This window comes from Cavia porcellus, unplaced genomic scaffold (assembly GCF_034190915.1).
Source record: "Cavia porcellus strain 051 isolate PalLab524CR breed Dunkin Hartley unplaced genomic scaffold, mCavPor4.1 scaffold_1, whole genome shotgun sequence".
Taxonomy (NCBI): Eukaryota; Metazoa; Chordata; class Mammalia; order Rodentia; family Caviidae; genus Cavia; species Cavia porcellus.
The window spans coordinates 73993302-74007697 of NW_026947484.1; positions in this window are offsets into that span (position 1 = coordinate 73993302).

Below are 14396 nucleotides of genomic sequence, written 5' to 3' on the forward strand. Positions count from 1 at the left end.
CAAGCAGGTTCACTGGAAGAATGACAGTCTCTTTAATAAATGGTGCTGGAAAAACTGGCTCTCCATTTGCCGAAAACTAAAGCTAGACCCATGTCTATCACCATGTACTAAATTAAAATCTAAATGGGTCAAAGATCTGAATATTAAAACAGAAACACTAAATCTATTGGAAGACAAATTAAGTAGAAACCTTGGAGACATAGGAGTAGGTAAAGAATTCATGAACAGGACTCAAACCGCAAGGGAAATACTTCCCAGAATCAATAACTGGGACCACTTCTTATTAAAAAGTTTCTGCATGTCAAAAGAAATCTCCAGCATAGTGAAAAGAAAACCCACAAACTGGGAAAAGATTTTAGTGAACTCTCTCTCAGACAAGGGCCTCTTGTCTAAAACATATAAAGAATTAAAGAAACTCAGACCTCCAAAATTCAAAGATCCAATCCAAAAATGGGCATCTGAGATGAATACGCAATTCTCAGATGAAGAAATGCAAATGGCAAATAAATACATGAAAAAATGCTCATCATCATTGGTCATTAGAGAAATGCAAATTAAAACCATACTGAGATACCATCTCACTCCTGAAAGAATGGCCAGGATCAAGAAAACCAACAACAAATGCTGGAGAGGCTGTGGGGAAAAAGGAACTCTCCTGCACTGCTGGTGGGAGTGTAGACTGGTACAGCCTTTGTGGAGATCTGTCTGGTGATTTCTCAAAAAGTTGGGACTGGAAATCCCATTTATTCCAGCTATTCCACTTCTAGGCATATTCCCAGAAGAACTGAAAGCATCATACCACAGTGATATATGTGCACCTATGTTTATAGCAGCACAATTTGTAATCGCCAGATCTTGGAAACAACCCAAGTGTCCATCAACTGAGGAATGGATAAAAAAGTTGTGGTATTTCTATACAATGGAGTATTATTCAGCTATAAAGAAGGATCACATTGAGGTATTTATCAATAAATGGGCGCAGCTTGAGACCATACTCATAAGTGAAATAAATCAATCTCGCATGTGTGAATACTGAATAGTTTCCCTAATGTAAGTAATGATTCAAATATATAAAAATATGTGGTAATCATGATTCCCCATTAGGTGGCCTTGAAGCCTTATAAAGTTTTCACTCATTAATTAGAAAGGCTTTATTCTGGGCTTCTTGATATGAAAATATTTGAAGCTAGAGTATATGAAGTTTTATCCAAATATTTCAAGGAAAAAAACACTATGGTAACTACTATTAAGTCAGGTTATATGGTGGTGAAGAACTAGGTTGTTGAAACAGTCATGCTGTGACCTCTATTGTTATATTGTTATGTCCTGTTTTATCTCAATCTCCCCCTTATTGTTTTAAAAAAATTATTTAGTCATTTCTTATGTTTGTCTTAATTAAAGAAAAAAATTCAAAAAATTAGGATATATAAATAGTAACTCTTTTTGATTTCCTATTAACTTGTTTTGAAGTCTGGTAGTACTCCCACGATCTTGTTTTGACTGATTAGACTCTGTTCCATTCTATATGATAGTATCAAGTTTGAACACATAGGCAACTACTTTGAAGACAATAAGATTCACTAAGATACCCATTCTGGTTTGACTATTGTCTTCTTTGGAAGTCCTGTAATGTTTACAATGCCTAAGTTTTATTGGTCTTGTTCTCTACTGTTTTGTCCAACTTTATAATATCTAATGAGATAGACAATTCTTTTTAAGGAAACAAGGGACAACGTTGATAACCATTGTTGATAAACTTGTACTCTGTTCTACACCATGTGCTATGTCTATCCTTGGTATTGACTGACAGCTTTGTTTTGCCATATTTGACTGTATTCTTTCCCCCCCCCCAAAAAAAGTAATAAGCACTAAGGAGTAATAAAATCCAAAATGTGTAAATTTTGTTGTAAAAAAGAGAGGGGAAAAAAAAAAGAACTCTAACGGATATAACAGCAAGTGTGTTTAGGGGTGTTAAATAGCTGACTATATCAATGTTTTTGGATCATTGAACACAGCTGTTTGCAGTCTCCCTGTTTGAATGTCCACCTTGTATTCTTTGATACTGTGATTTGAGCAACTATTTTCAAGATGATAATATGTAATCTACTAACAGGTGATTTCTTACTGTTATGGGTTTTTTTTGTATTGTTTTGTTTTGTTTTGTTTTGTTTTGTTTTGTAGTTCTGTATTATGTGTACCCTTACACCGCTTTGGTTTGTTTTGTGTTTTTCTCTTTTTCCTCTTAAATAAAAAAAAAATGTATACTGCTCAGTTTATCCATTGCTCTTTTGATAAATATTTGGGGCCTTTTTCTTTTTTCATTCCCATCTATCATGATGTTGTATATCTTCAATATTAAGAATTTCTCTGAAAAGAAAATTGTGAAGTTGTAGCAAACACATAGTTTTACTGTTTCTACCCTTTCTTAAAATTTAACTTTATTGGTGCATTTTAGATATACATAATGATAGCCTTCATCATAGACAATTTGTACTAGTACGTGATATACCTTACTTCTTTTTTCCCCATTACCCCCCACCTTTAACCCCTCTTCTCCTCCTGTCTTAGTTACTTTTCACTCATTGCTGGGACAAGATACCCAACACCCAAAGGAAAAGGAGGAGAGATTTATTTAGCTCACAATTTGTAGAGGTTTCAGTTCAAACTCACTGGCTCCAAAGCAGGGTAGGCCATGATATAGGACAACTATTCATGGGGGCAGAAGACAGCAAAAACATTGAGAGAGGGAGAGAGAAGGGGAGAGAGGGGGCAAACTGCATGAGGCTTTGGTGGACACCCAGACACAAAACATAACATTCCTCCTCTGACCCTTCAAAGACCCTTCAAGTTCATTCCTTTATGCATCTCCAAGAGTCGCCATAGTCCTAACAGTTTCATCATTGCTGAAAAGTCAAATTCCCAAGTCACCTCTGAGATTTAAGGCAAACTCTTAGCTGTGAACCCCAGTACAAATGAAAAGGAAGTTAAACACTCCAGCATTCAATGGCACAAGATAAACATTTTCATTCCAAAAGTTACGAAGGAATGGGATCGAAGCAAGTCCAAGACCCACAAGGCAGACATTAAGTTCAGTAGTTCCAAGCACAGCATCCCACAAGGTCATCTGTGGCAAGATGTGAACTCCAAAGGACTTGGGTGGCTCCACCCTTATGACACCTCCAGTGGGTTTAGCTCCCAAGGTTTCTGTCTTGGGCCTGCTCTGATACCTCCTTGCAGTTTTCCTCAGACAATCCATGCTCCTGGCTTCTCCAAACTTCTGGGATCTCCACTGCACCTTTGGCTTCATACTCACAGCTCTGCACACTGCCCTCTCAGAGGCACACTGCCTGACCTCCTAGAACTCCTGAAATCTGGGTAGAAGCCTTCCTGACCCCACAACTCTTGCATTCTGCATGTGCCTAAAACCAGTGCCATGTGGATGATGCCAGCTGGAGCAGTAGCCAGGATTCCCTCTGTCGTGGCTATGGAGGTTGAGTACCTGAATCACTGAGCACTTTGAATCCAATCAGGAGGGACAAGTTTTCTATGCTGTTGCCATTTTGGAACATGGTGCAGCCACCATCATTCTGGAACTTGGTGGCTGAGGCTTTCTGCTCAAAGCAGTCATTTACAATTTACAATTTTGAGACTGCAATGGTAGGAGTCCTGCTATACTTGTGATGCCCTCAGGTCCTCTTTTCAATTATCCACTTTCTTCTCAGTAATCAAGATCTCCTGTGCTCTATCTTTGCAGGCCACTGCTCTACTGGAGTTTTCTTTCTGGCCAGATTCACACTATTTTAAGTCATACTACTGGGCTCTTTGATCTTTATTCTCAAAATAAATCTGGCTGAAAGCCCCCAAAAGAACCATGCCATCACATCAGCATTCAGCTGTCTAAATTGCTTCGGCCAGATTGATTAGTCTGCCATCTTTAATCTCAATATCATGCAAATTCTCTGGACATGAGCAAAATGCAGATAAGCTTTATGTAAAGCCATAATACACATCATCTGAAGTCCACAATCAGTTCAATCCTTCTTCCCAGCAAAAAACCTTCCAAGCCTGATCTTTCCTGGAAGGACTTCTATCAGCCTTCTGGTCTTCTGAATTCTGACCAGAATCTTCCATATAAAACTGCCTAAGGTATTGCAGCTACTTTTTCAGCTGGTATCTCCAAACCTTTCCAAATTCTCCCCACAAGCCATTTCCAAAGGCTCCTGAACCACAGCAATGACCCCATTCCTATTACCAAATCCTGTCTTGCTTTTCTCTTGTTGCTGGGACAAAATTAAGGATGTCCAAAGATAAGAGAAGAAATGTTTATTTAGCTCATAGTTTGTAGAAGTTTCAGGTTGTAATTCACTGGCTCCAAGGCAGAGTGGTACATAGCAGTTCATAGCAGTGGAAAACAGCAAAATCAGTGCGAGAGAGAAATAGAGGCAGAGACAAACCTCTTTCTGTCTCTTACATTGACTGTAGGCTATCCACCCTACAGCGGGTGTAGATTCATACCCATAATAACCCCAGCATTGGACCATGAATCAGTCACAAATTCTATATTCAGCCATCTTCAAAAAGCCCACTTCCCCATGACCACATGAGGCTTCGGGGGGGGGGACCTCTAGACACAAACCATAGCACCTCCTTACTTACAAAAGCTTATGTATATTCTCTTCTCTTTGTTTTTCCTTTCCCTTACTTCCTTTCACCTTCTGCCCTCCCTAGTTCCCCTTCCTAATGGACTATTTTCTTTGTGTTTCACAATACCTATTAAACATTTTTGTCCTTATTTACACTTTTAATTTCTGACACCAAAGAAACAATATTTAAACATAGGTGTCCAATTTACTTCACATAAGAGGTGTTGTTTCCTTCATTTCTCTCTCAGTGAGTTTGTTATTTGTATACAAGAATGCTATTGATTTTTGAGTGTTAACTTTGTACCTAGCTACGCTGCTCAATTTGATTATTAAATCTGAAACTATTTGGTGGCATTTTGAGGAACTTCTAGGTAAAGTATCATGTCATTTGCAAATAATAGTAATTTTTCAGTAGTACAACTCCCTTAGGTACTGTATATACATATATATATATATATATACATAAACATATGTTGTTTCTTTCAGCTTCTCATACTAGTGAGACAATACAATTTTTACACATGTGTGTCTTAGTTACTTCACTTATGAGTGTGGTCTCAAGTGCAAATAATGGTAATTTAACTTTTTCTTTTCTTGTTCATATTCCTTTTAGTTTTTTTCTTGTCTAATTGCTCTGGCTAATGGTTTCAGAACTATATTGAATAAGAGTGGTGGCAGTGGACATCCTTGACTTTTTCTTGATTTTAGAATAAAAGGTTTATCATTTAGTATGATGTTGGCTGTTGGTTTGTCATAGATGTCTTTTATCAGATTGAGATAAAGACCATCTATTCCAATTTTTTATCATGCAGGAGTGCTGGACTTTGTCAAATGCTTTTTATGCATTTATTGACATGATCATGTGTTTTTCCTCCCTTGGCTCTGTTAATGTGATGTATTACATTTATTGACTTGCATATGTTGAACCAACCCTGCATCCCTGGGATGACTCTAACTTGGTCATGGTGTATAGTCTTTTTGATGATTTGCTGAATTCTATTTGCCAGTATATTATTGAGAATTTTTGCAACTATTTTCATTAGGGAGACAGAACTATATTTCTCTTCTTTTGGTTGGATCCTTCTCTGGTTTTGGAATCAAGGTAGTGTATGCTTCCAGGAATGAATTTGGAAGTATTGTTTCCTCTACAATTTCATTAAAGTTTTAGAAGTAGTGGCATTAGATTTTCTCTAAGTTTCTTATAGAACTCAACCATGAAATCCTCAGGACTAGAAATTTTCTTTGGTAGTAGGTTTTCAGTTTCATTTACTTCTTCAGTTTCATTGGCTGATATTGGTTTATTTAGAATTTTTGTATCTTCTTGATTCAGCTTTGGTAATTTACATGTATCAATCTGTCCATTCTTGTTACAAGTTGATTTTTCTAAGTAAGTTTTGATGATATTCTGGATTTCTGCAGGATCTGTTGTGATTGCACCCTTTTCATTCATAATTCCATACCTTGAGTACTTTCTTTCCTTTTTATAAGGCCAACTAAGAGTGTATCAATTCCATTTAATCTTTCAAAGAACCAAGGCTTTAATTCATTGATTCTTGGTATCATTTTCTTAGTTTTCATTGCATTAATTTCTGCTGTGCTTTTACTAGTTTATTCCCTCATAAAAGCTTTGGACTCGACTTGCTTTCTCTTTCTAGAACCTTGAAGTTGAGCTCACTTTGTTTTTCTGATATGAGAATTCACAAAAATTCCTCTCATAGGACTGCTTTTATTGCATCCCTTAAGTTCTGGTAAATTGTATCAGCATTATTGTTTAATTGTAGAAACTGTCTAATTTCTTCTCTAACTTCATCTGTGAACCACTGGTGGTTCTAGAGGTATTAGTTAATTTCCATATGCTATCAGTTTTTGTTGATTCTTTTGCCATTGGTTTCCAATATCACTGTACTATTGTCTGATAATATGCATGAGATAATTTTCAATTCATTTTTATTTCCCTAAGCATGTTTTATGAGCTAATATATGGTCTATTTCAGAGAACATTCCATGTGCACCTGAGACAACTATATATTCTGATGCTGTGGGACAGAACATTCTATTGACATCTACTGAGACCATTTGTTCAAAATCTTGGTTCACTTCTGACATTTCATTGTTGATTTTTTTTATCTAGCTTATCTATTTGTGACAGTGAGGAGTTGAGAGCTCCATTACAAATGTATACGTGCTCATTTGATTTTTCATGTCCATTAATGTTTGTTTTATATAGTTGTTTGCACTGGTGTTTGGTGCATTTATTTTTATGACTGCAATCTCTTCCTCTTAGATTGTTCCCTTTACAAAGATATAGTGACCTTGTCTCTCTTGATCAGTATTGACTTGAAATCTACTTCATCTGCAAATAGAATAGCTACCCCTGCTTTTTTCCAGGTTCCTATCACATGGACTATTGTTTTTCTTCCTTTGATTTTCAGTCTATCAATTTATTTTTTAATCAAATGTGTTTGACAAATGCAGCACAATGTTGGGTTTTGTTTCTTAATCCATTTTGCCAGTCTATTTCTTTGGATTGGTGATTTGAGACTGTTTACATCAATGGTTATAACTGAATATTGATTTATGCTTGTCATGTTGTTTTCCTGTTGTTGATTCCCATTTTTTCCACTCTGTAGTTACTTGCCTTGCCTGGTGGCATTCTCTTGGGGTTCATGGAGTTTTAATCTTCATAATATCTTTCTAGAATGTCCTCCAGAGCATTTTGTAATACTGATTTGGTGTTTATGAATTTCTTCAGGTGTTCTTTGCCATGGATGTATCTTATTTCTCCAACAATTTTGAAAGATAGTTTTGCAGAGTACATCAATCCGGGCCAAATGTTGTTTACTTTTAGTGTTTTAAATACTTCACTCCATGTTCTCCTTGACTTAAGGATTTGTGTTGAGAAATCTGCAGTGATTCTGCTGGGCTTTCCTTTTATGTGTGACTTGTTTCTTTAATAACTTTTAACATTCTGTTCTTGCATTGAATTTGAGTCTTTCACTGCTATATGCCTTGGTTAAATTTGTTCAGTCGTGACTAATTGAAGTTCTATATGCCTCACTTACCTGTATGTCAAATTCTTTTGCCATGTTTGGGAAGCTTTCATCATTACTTCTGTGAACAGAGTTTTTATGTCTTTTGTACCATCTCCTGCTTCTTACTGATCAATCTTACATTATTCTTCTTTGCATATCTAGCACCTGTTGCATTTATTTTTAATGATGTCTCATAATTTTTAAGAAATCTTTCTTTTCATTATCACTAACTACAATCCTGTCCTTTGTATCTGATATTCTATCCTCACATTGGTTCATTCTGCTGTATATATTTTCAGTGGAATTTTTAACCCTCTAGATATGTTTTTATCTTTTTTATGCAATGAATTTTTTTCTAGTCTTGGCCATTTGTGATTTCCATCATTTTCCCAAGATCCTCTATTTTTTTTATCTTTATGTGCTCTACATTCACTGAACACATCCTTCATTATGGTCACCATCTTTATAGTTATCTGAAAAACTATTTCTGATTTGAGTTTTTCTATATCTTCATTCATCTTCTTTGTTACTTCTGAAGTTACCACTTCAGAGAGTCCAGGTAGTGGCTTCTAAAAGGTCCTACCTCATTACCCTGTGGGTTTGCCTTTAATGAGCCAGAAGTGTGGGATTACATCTTATTTCCAAGTCTCCTCATTTTCTAGTTTTTCTAGTTTAATTCCTGGGCTGATTATGTTGGGTAGTTTCATAGCTAGTGCTGAGAACCTTTAGAAAATGAGTACTTGTCATACTTGTCAGAAATGTTTTCTAGGTGTAGGTGACTTTTGGGTTTTGAGTCTGTGGCAGGCTCTTACCTCTACAATTTACTGGAGATGAGCATCTGTTGCCTACTTGGCCTAGTCCCTAGTTCTTTGGCAAATGCCTATAGTATTTCTACGTCCCTTGGACAACCTCAATTTTTGCATACCAGGAAGAACTACTGTTTAGAAAAACCATGTCATCTTGGCTAATATAGTACAATAAACAATAACAATAGCATAAAATACAGCCTAGGAGATGACTAACTGTGGTGACTATTAATTTTCCACCTTATCCACATGAGTTAGATTTGTGGTTATATAATAAAATTTAAAATAACCCCCTTCAAGCAATTATCCCATTAATATCATGGTGGTTTTGCAGAGTACATCAATCTGGGCCTCTGGGAAGAAAATGTACAAGTTATTAAGGGAAAACAGGAAAAACAGAAGAAGAGAAAGAGGTTAGAAGTAAGGCTGGAGAAATAGGAAGTTAACTCAGGAAACTGGTGAAGAAGACAGGAGGCAAAGAAAGAAGGAAGAAACAGAAATGAGAACAGAACAACAAAAACTATAAATAATGTTCACATTCATATAAAACCATGAACAAATGAGAAAAAGAGGTTTTAAAAAGAGCAAAAAAATGGAAGAAAAGAAAAAAATGTGCATTTCAGGGCTTATCTCTGCGGTCACTTATAGACAAGAAGCAGGCAGAACACTGATTTGTGTTGAAGAATCACAGGAAGCCAGTGGTAGAATATTGAGGGGTGGTGAATAATCCCTGCAAGCCTGTGCCTTTAGTTCCACTGGAGTTCATGGCACTTCTGGTTTCTGGCTGGGAGGCTGGGACTGAGTTGTTGAGCCTCCAATACTTCAGGTGCCTCCTGCTGGCTTAAACTCAGCCAATGCCTCATCCTGACAGTGGGAGCCACTAGGTGGAGCCTGAGCAGTGGTCAGTTAGCCTCTTTCCAAAATGGTGACCGGCCAATTCCCCTCTCCTAGGACTGTCTGAACCAGAAAAAACTCACCACCCCACTGCAGTCCTCAGCATCTACTATTCCACTCCACGGTGCATTTCTCCATGAGAGCTTTGGGGTCTCCTGTAGTTTCTATGCATCTGCAGTTTTGAGCTGTCCTTCCCCACAGAGAGCCAAGCTCAGGGAGAAATCACTGCTGACCATCTGCTTCTTCTTACTGAGGTCCCTCTGTTTGCCTTCCCTGTGGTCTCCAATTCTTACTTCGGATTGCTGCTTGGTCCCAGGGATGCACCTTTCTCCTTCTTTACTTCCTCTCACTGCTATATTCCAGTGTCTGGATTCCAAATCTCAGGAAGACTATTTATCTGCTGCTCATCACTCTGCCATCTTCCTGGAAGTCCATCCTTTCCATCCTTTGCCAAACTACCCTTCAAAATATTTCTTTAATTCATATTCCCACCAATTGTACATGGAGGGTCTTTTCCCCTATGTGGATAGCTCAAGAACACAGTTGGAAATGTAAATATTTAGGAATGAAAATTATCTCTTAATATATGCTATGAAAGAATGATTTTAGCCAGGTCCCTTAGACTGATGAGGTGGTACATGCTTGTAATCCCATGAGGCTGAGTCAAGAAGATTGCCTTGAGTTTGGGATCAACCTGAGCTCTATATTGAGTTCAAGTCTAGCCTGAACTACATAGTGGGAACCTATCCAAAAAAAAAAATAAATAAACACAAAAAATTACCAAAGATCAGTGGGACTGTACTTAAGAACTTAAGAACTACTCTTTCAAAGATGAGATAATTTGGGATCACCAATAAGGATAAAAATTGCCAGACATGATGGCCCAGACCTTTAATCCCAGCTCTTCAGTAGACTGAGACACAAAGATCAAAAGTTCAAGGCCAGCTGTGGCAACTTCCTGAGACTCTGTCTGAAAATATAATTTTTATTTATTTATTTACTTATTTATTTTTGGTACTGGGAATTGAACTCAGAACCTCACACTTGCCAGGCAGGCATTGTGCTGCTGAGCTATATCTCCAGTCCTCAAAATATAATTTTATTTTTGGTACCAGGAATCAAACTCGCGACCTCATACTTGCCAGGCAAGCACTTATGCCACTGAGCTAAATCCCTGACCAAAATATAATTTTTAAAGGACCATGAATATAGTTTAGTTCTCCCTGGCTTCAAATTCCAGTTCTGGAAAAAAAAAAAAGAAGGAATGAAGGTATGAGTGAAAGAAGAGGGGAAAAAAGTAATGAGCAGAGGAAAAGAATGAAGCATTTACTTTTAATTTCCAAAAGTATTGTATGTCAAGACCACCACCACATTGTTTATATGAGAAAGTTTTTCTTCATGGGTGCATCCCAATAAACAAAGCATGATAATGTTAGAATGCTATTGGTCTGCCAACCTACAAAGTTAATATAACTAGGCAGTGAACATCACTGGCTGCTGCAGGAAGGAAAAATAGATAGATAATAACACCAATGTGGAAGTCTCAACAATGAAAAAAGAACCGGACCGAACCTCTAGGTCTAACTGCTGGTTTGCATGCACAACAAGGGACAGTGATCAGTTACGTGGCACCAGGGAAAGATGCAGAATGGTTGGAAGTGCTGCCCGTTACCAAGTTGCTCTCGGATCAACACCACTGCGGTCAAAATAGTGAAACTCTTGATGAATGCTGAACACCAACCACAGAACAACACACTCATCTTCAGCAAAGCTGAGACCTCTGGTGCTCAGATTACTTCACCTCTACCCACCTTCTACTATCATGCCCTTAAAATAATCTTCATTAACTGAAGCTCCTGATTACATCCATTCTTTCATAAGCATCCTACCCATGCATAAGTACACATACCCGCCTTGCCCTTGCACATGACTGACTCCCTTCCACCAGAGTTCCACTGTCAGTACATGGAAGGTGGATGCCTGTGAACCTGCATTCAGTGGGACCAGAAGCGTGGCACTATACACTTGTAAGCCCAGCACTCAGGAGGCTGGGACAAGAGGAATTGGTGAGTTTGAGGCCAGCCTGGGCTACAGAATGAGTTCAAGGCTAGCCTAGAACACATAGTTAGACCCTGCCTCCAAAAGGTGGGGGAGGAAAAGAGGATTAACCCAAAGGGGTTTTGACTCTTTCAAAAAGAAAAATATTATGAAATGTCTATTTCTATATGTTGGACAACATTCAGACCAATAGAAAATATAAAACTGTAATTTGCAGTTTCCTTTTTATATGAAAATGGCAGGTTACAGAGCATCTCCAGAAACATGGCATTCAGAGGACTGTGACATTTCAACAGGGAGGGGACTTCAAATACATTTCCAGCATAGCATGAAAGGGATGGAGCAACTTCTCGAAAGAAGGTCTAAAAACAGCAGAATAGCTCCCCAGCTTCTCGTAGTGTCTCAATCTTTTCCATATTTAGTGAGCAAGAGTCAAAAATATCAAAACTCCTGGGAAATTCTCAGTAAAAGAAATGTATTTTTGCTCAGCATAATTTAGTTCCATTTGTAGCTTTCTTACACAAGAGTTAGGATTCCTTAACTTGAAAGAGAGAGATCTGAAATATGACTATCAACAATATCTAAATATTTCTCTATTATTTGGCCATTTTCTAGTAGCTTCATCAGAAACTAAGAAACAGGATCAAAAAGAATGTGGGCAAGGTGTTCAATGACAAACAACTCTTGGATGAGGAACCCTAAACTGTGATTTCAGCATCTCCTATATCGATGGTGACAGAGGACCTAATACCATCTACGACCAGACATCAAAGGAAGCAAATTGATGAAAAACAATACCACACAGAGATAAGAAAATTGATTCTAATTGTGCTTAATTTATACTGCAAACCAGAGAAAGGGGAAGACTCTGGAGAAAGACTTTTTGAAGGATGTTTTTTAACCAAAAACCCTCAGATCATGGTGTCCATGAAGAGAGAGTTGGTAACGTTTATGCACTGTAAGCATGTACTAATGTTGTTTTTGATTTTTTTAAAAAGGGACAGTTGAGAAAAAAAGAGAAAGAATTGGATTCTGCTTAAGTCATTTTCTAAAGCTAAAAGGAAACATCTTGCCATTTTCCCTTAATAACCATCTGTCTCTATTACCCTGTCACCTTAGACCATGTTAAAATATTAAACCTAGAACAATAGTTGCAGTTATAAGCTGAGAGTGCAGGACTCAAAATGTCAGCTGAGAAGTAAATATAGTGCAATAAAGCTGTAGCAACCAGGAGATTTTTTAAAGGTATAATAGTTGTTCTAGGTGTTTTGTATATTCTATTTTTAGTATCCATTAGTAAAGGCTGACTTAAAATTAGTACCATCCAAACTGGAATGAACCTTGAGAATGAAGATTATCCCCGAATGACCTCTCTGCTTCTTTTAAATTCATCAGGCAGACGCTACAGACAAGATTCATCATGTCAATGATCTCAGATTTCTAATCGAGTATATAATCATACAATTTGAGAATTTCTGACTTTAATGAAATCCTTTAAAAAAAGGCCAAGTGTAGTAAGTCACATCTTCCCAGCACTTGGGAAGGTGAGGCAGGAAGATTCCTGAGTTTGAGGCCAAGCTGAGCTTCGTAATGAGCTCAAGACCAGCCTGAACTACACAGGGAGACCCTCTCTCAAAAAAAAAAAAAATACAAATCAGCCCTGGATGCCTCGTGCCCTGTGGCTGGCATGTGTGTCTGAGGCACTGAGGGACTCTGCTGTGGCTGGAGCAGATGCAGAAGAATTCTTAGATCATTTCTGGCTGCTTCTGCCGCCCCTGAGCCCTGGAGCGTGTAACCTGGACAGGAGGCAGAAATCAACTCAGGGACGCAGGGACCACAGATTGCATCTCCCCGCCCAGATCCAATCAGGAGGCACAGACTCAAACTGATGTCTGGTGTCTTCCACTCCTCTGTAACAGCAGCATTAGAAAGCAAAAATAAACCCACCAGGCACATCCCATCATAACCCCAGCACTCGGGAGACTGAGGCAGGAGGAGCGAGAGGAAACAAAAATAAGTCTTCTAAAATATTAAGCCTAGTCTTACGGATCAGTAGTCAAATGAAAATAGTAATTAAAAATACTCACTGCAGCACTCCATGGGGACAATTGGCAAAATCATGTTAAGATGATTAACACTTAGAAAAAGATTATGTGTTTAATTAAAAAGAATAAATGATCTAAAATTGATGGCTTATCTTTCATCTAAGTAGAACCAACCACTCCTGGTTGCAATCTATCCATGAATACTCCACAATGATTAGGAAATACAGTCAGATGAACTAAGGACTAAGTGTGGTGGTACACAGCTGTAATCCCCACACCCAGGAGACTGAGGCAGGAGGGCTCCAAGTTCAAGGCTGGTGTGGGGAATTTCGCAAAAAGTGTCTCAGAAAAAAAATCATGGCCACATTGTGGTAGTGGTGATTTTTTGTTTTATTCATTTGCTTTTTTTTAGGACTGCTTATTTTTGGAATGTTTCTGTTTATTAATTATATGTATTTATACATCCCCTCCAGGATTTATACTCCCCACCAGGAGTTTGGGGACATGAACAAATGGTATAAAAGCACATGAAATAAACAATAATGGAACCCTGAGGGAAGGGCACAGAGATGTGGAACAAGATGAAAATTTTGGATCTGCGCTTCCTGGCAACCAAGGAAAAAAATAAAACAACATAATTATATAATTCTTAGTTTTAAAAGGAGAAACAAAGTTTAGTTAAGAATTGTAATAAAGGCTATATGTGGTGGTTCATGCCTATAACCCCAACACTCAGGAGGCTGAGGCAAAAGGATCACCACGTGTTCGAGGCCAGCCTGGGCTACATAATGAGACCTTGCCTAAAGGGAAAAAAACTGTAATAAAAAGAAACGTGCTTCATGATACTATAGACAGCCAATATCTGTCCACTGAGCCATCCATGTGGGCCCAGGACAATGCTCCTCCAGGAAACCCTAA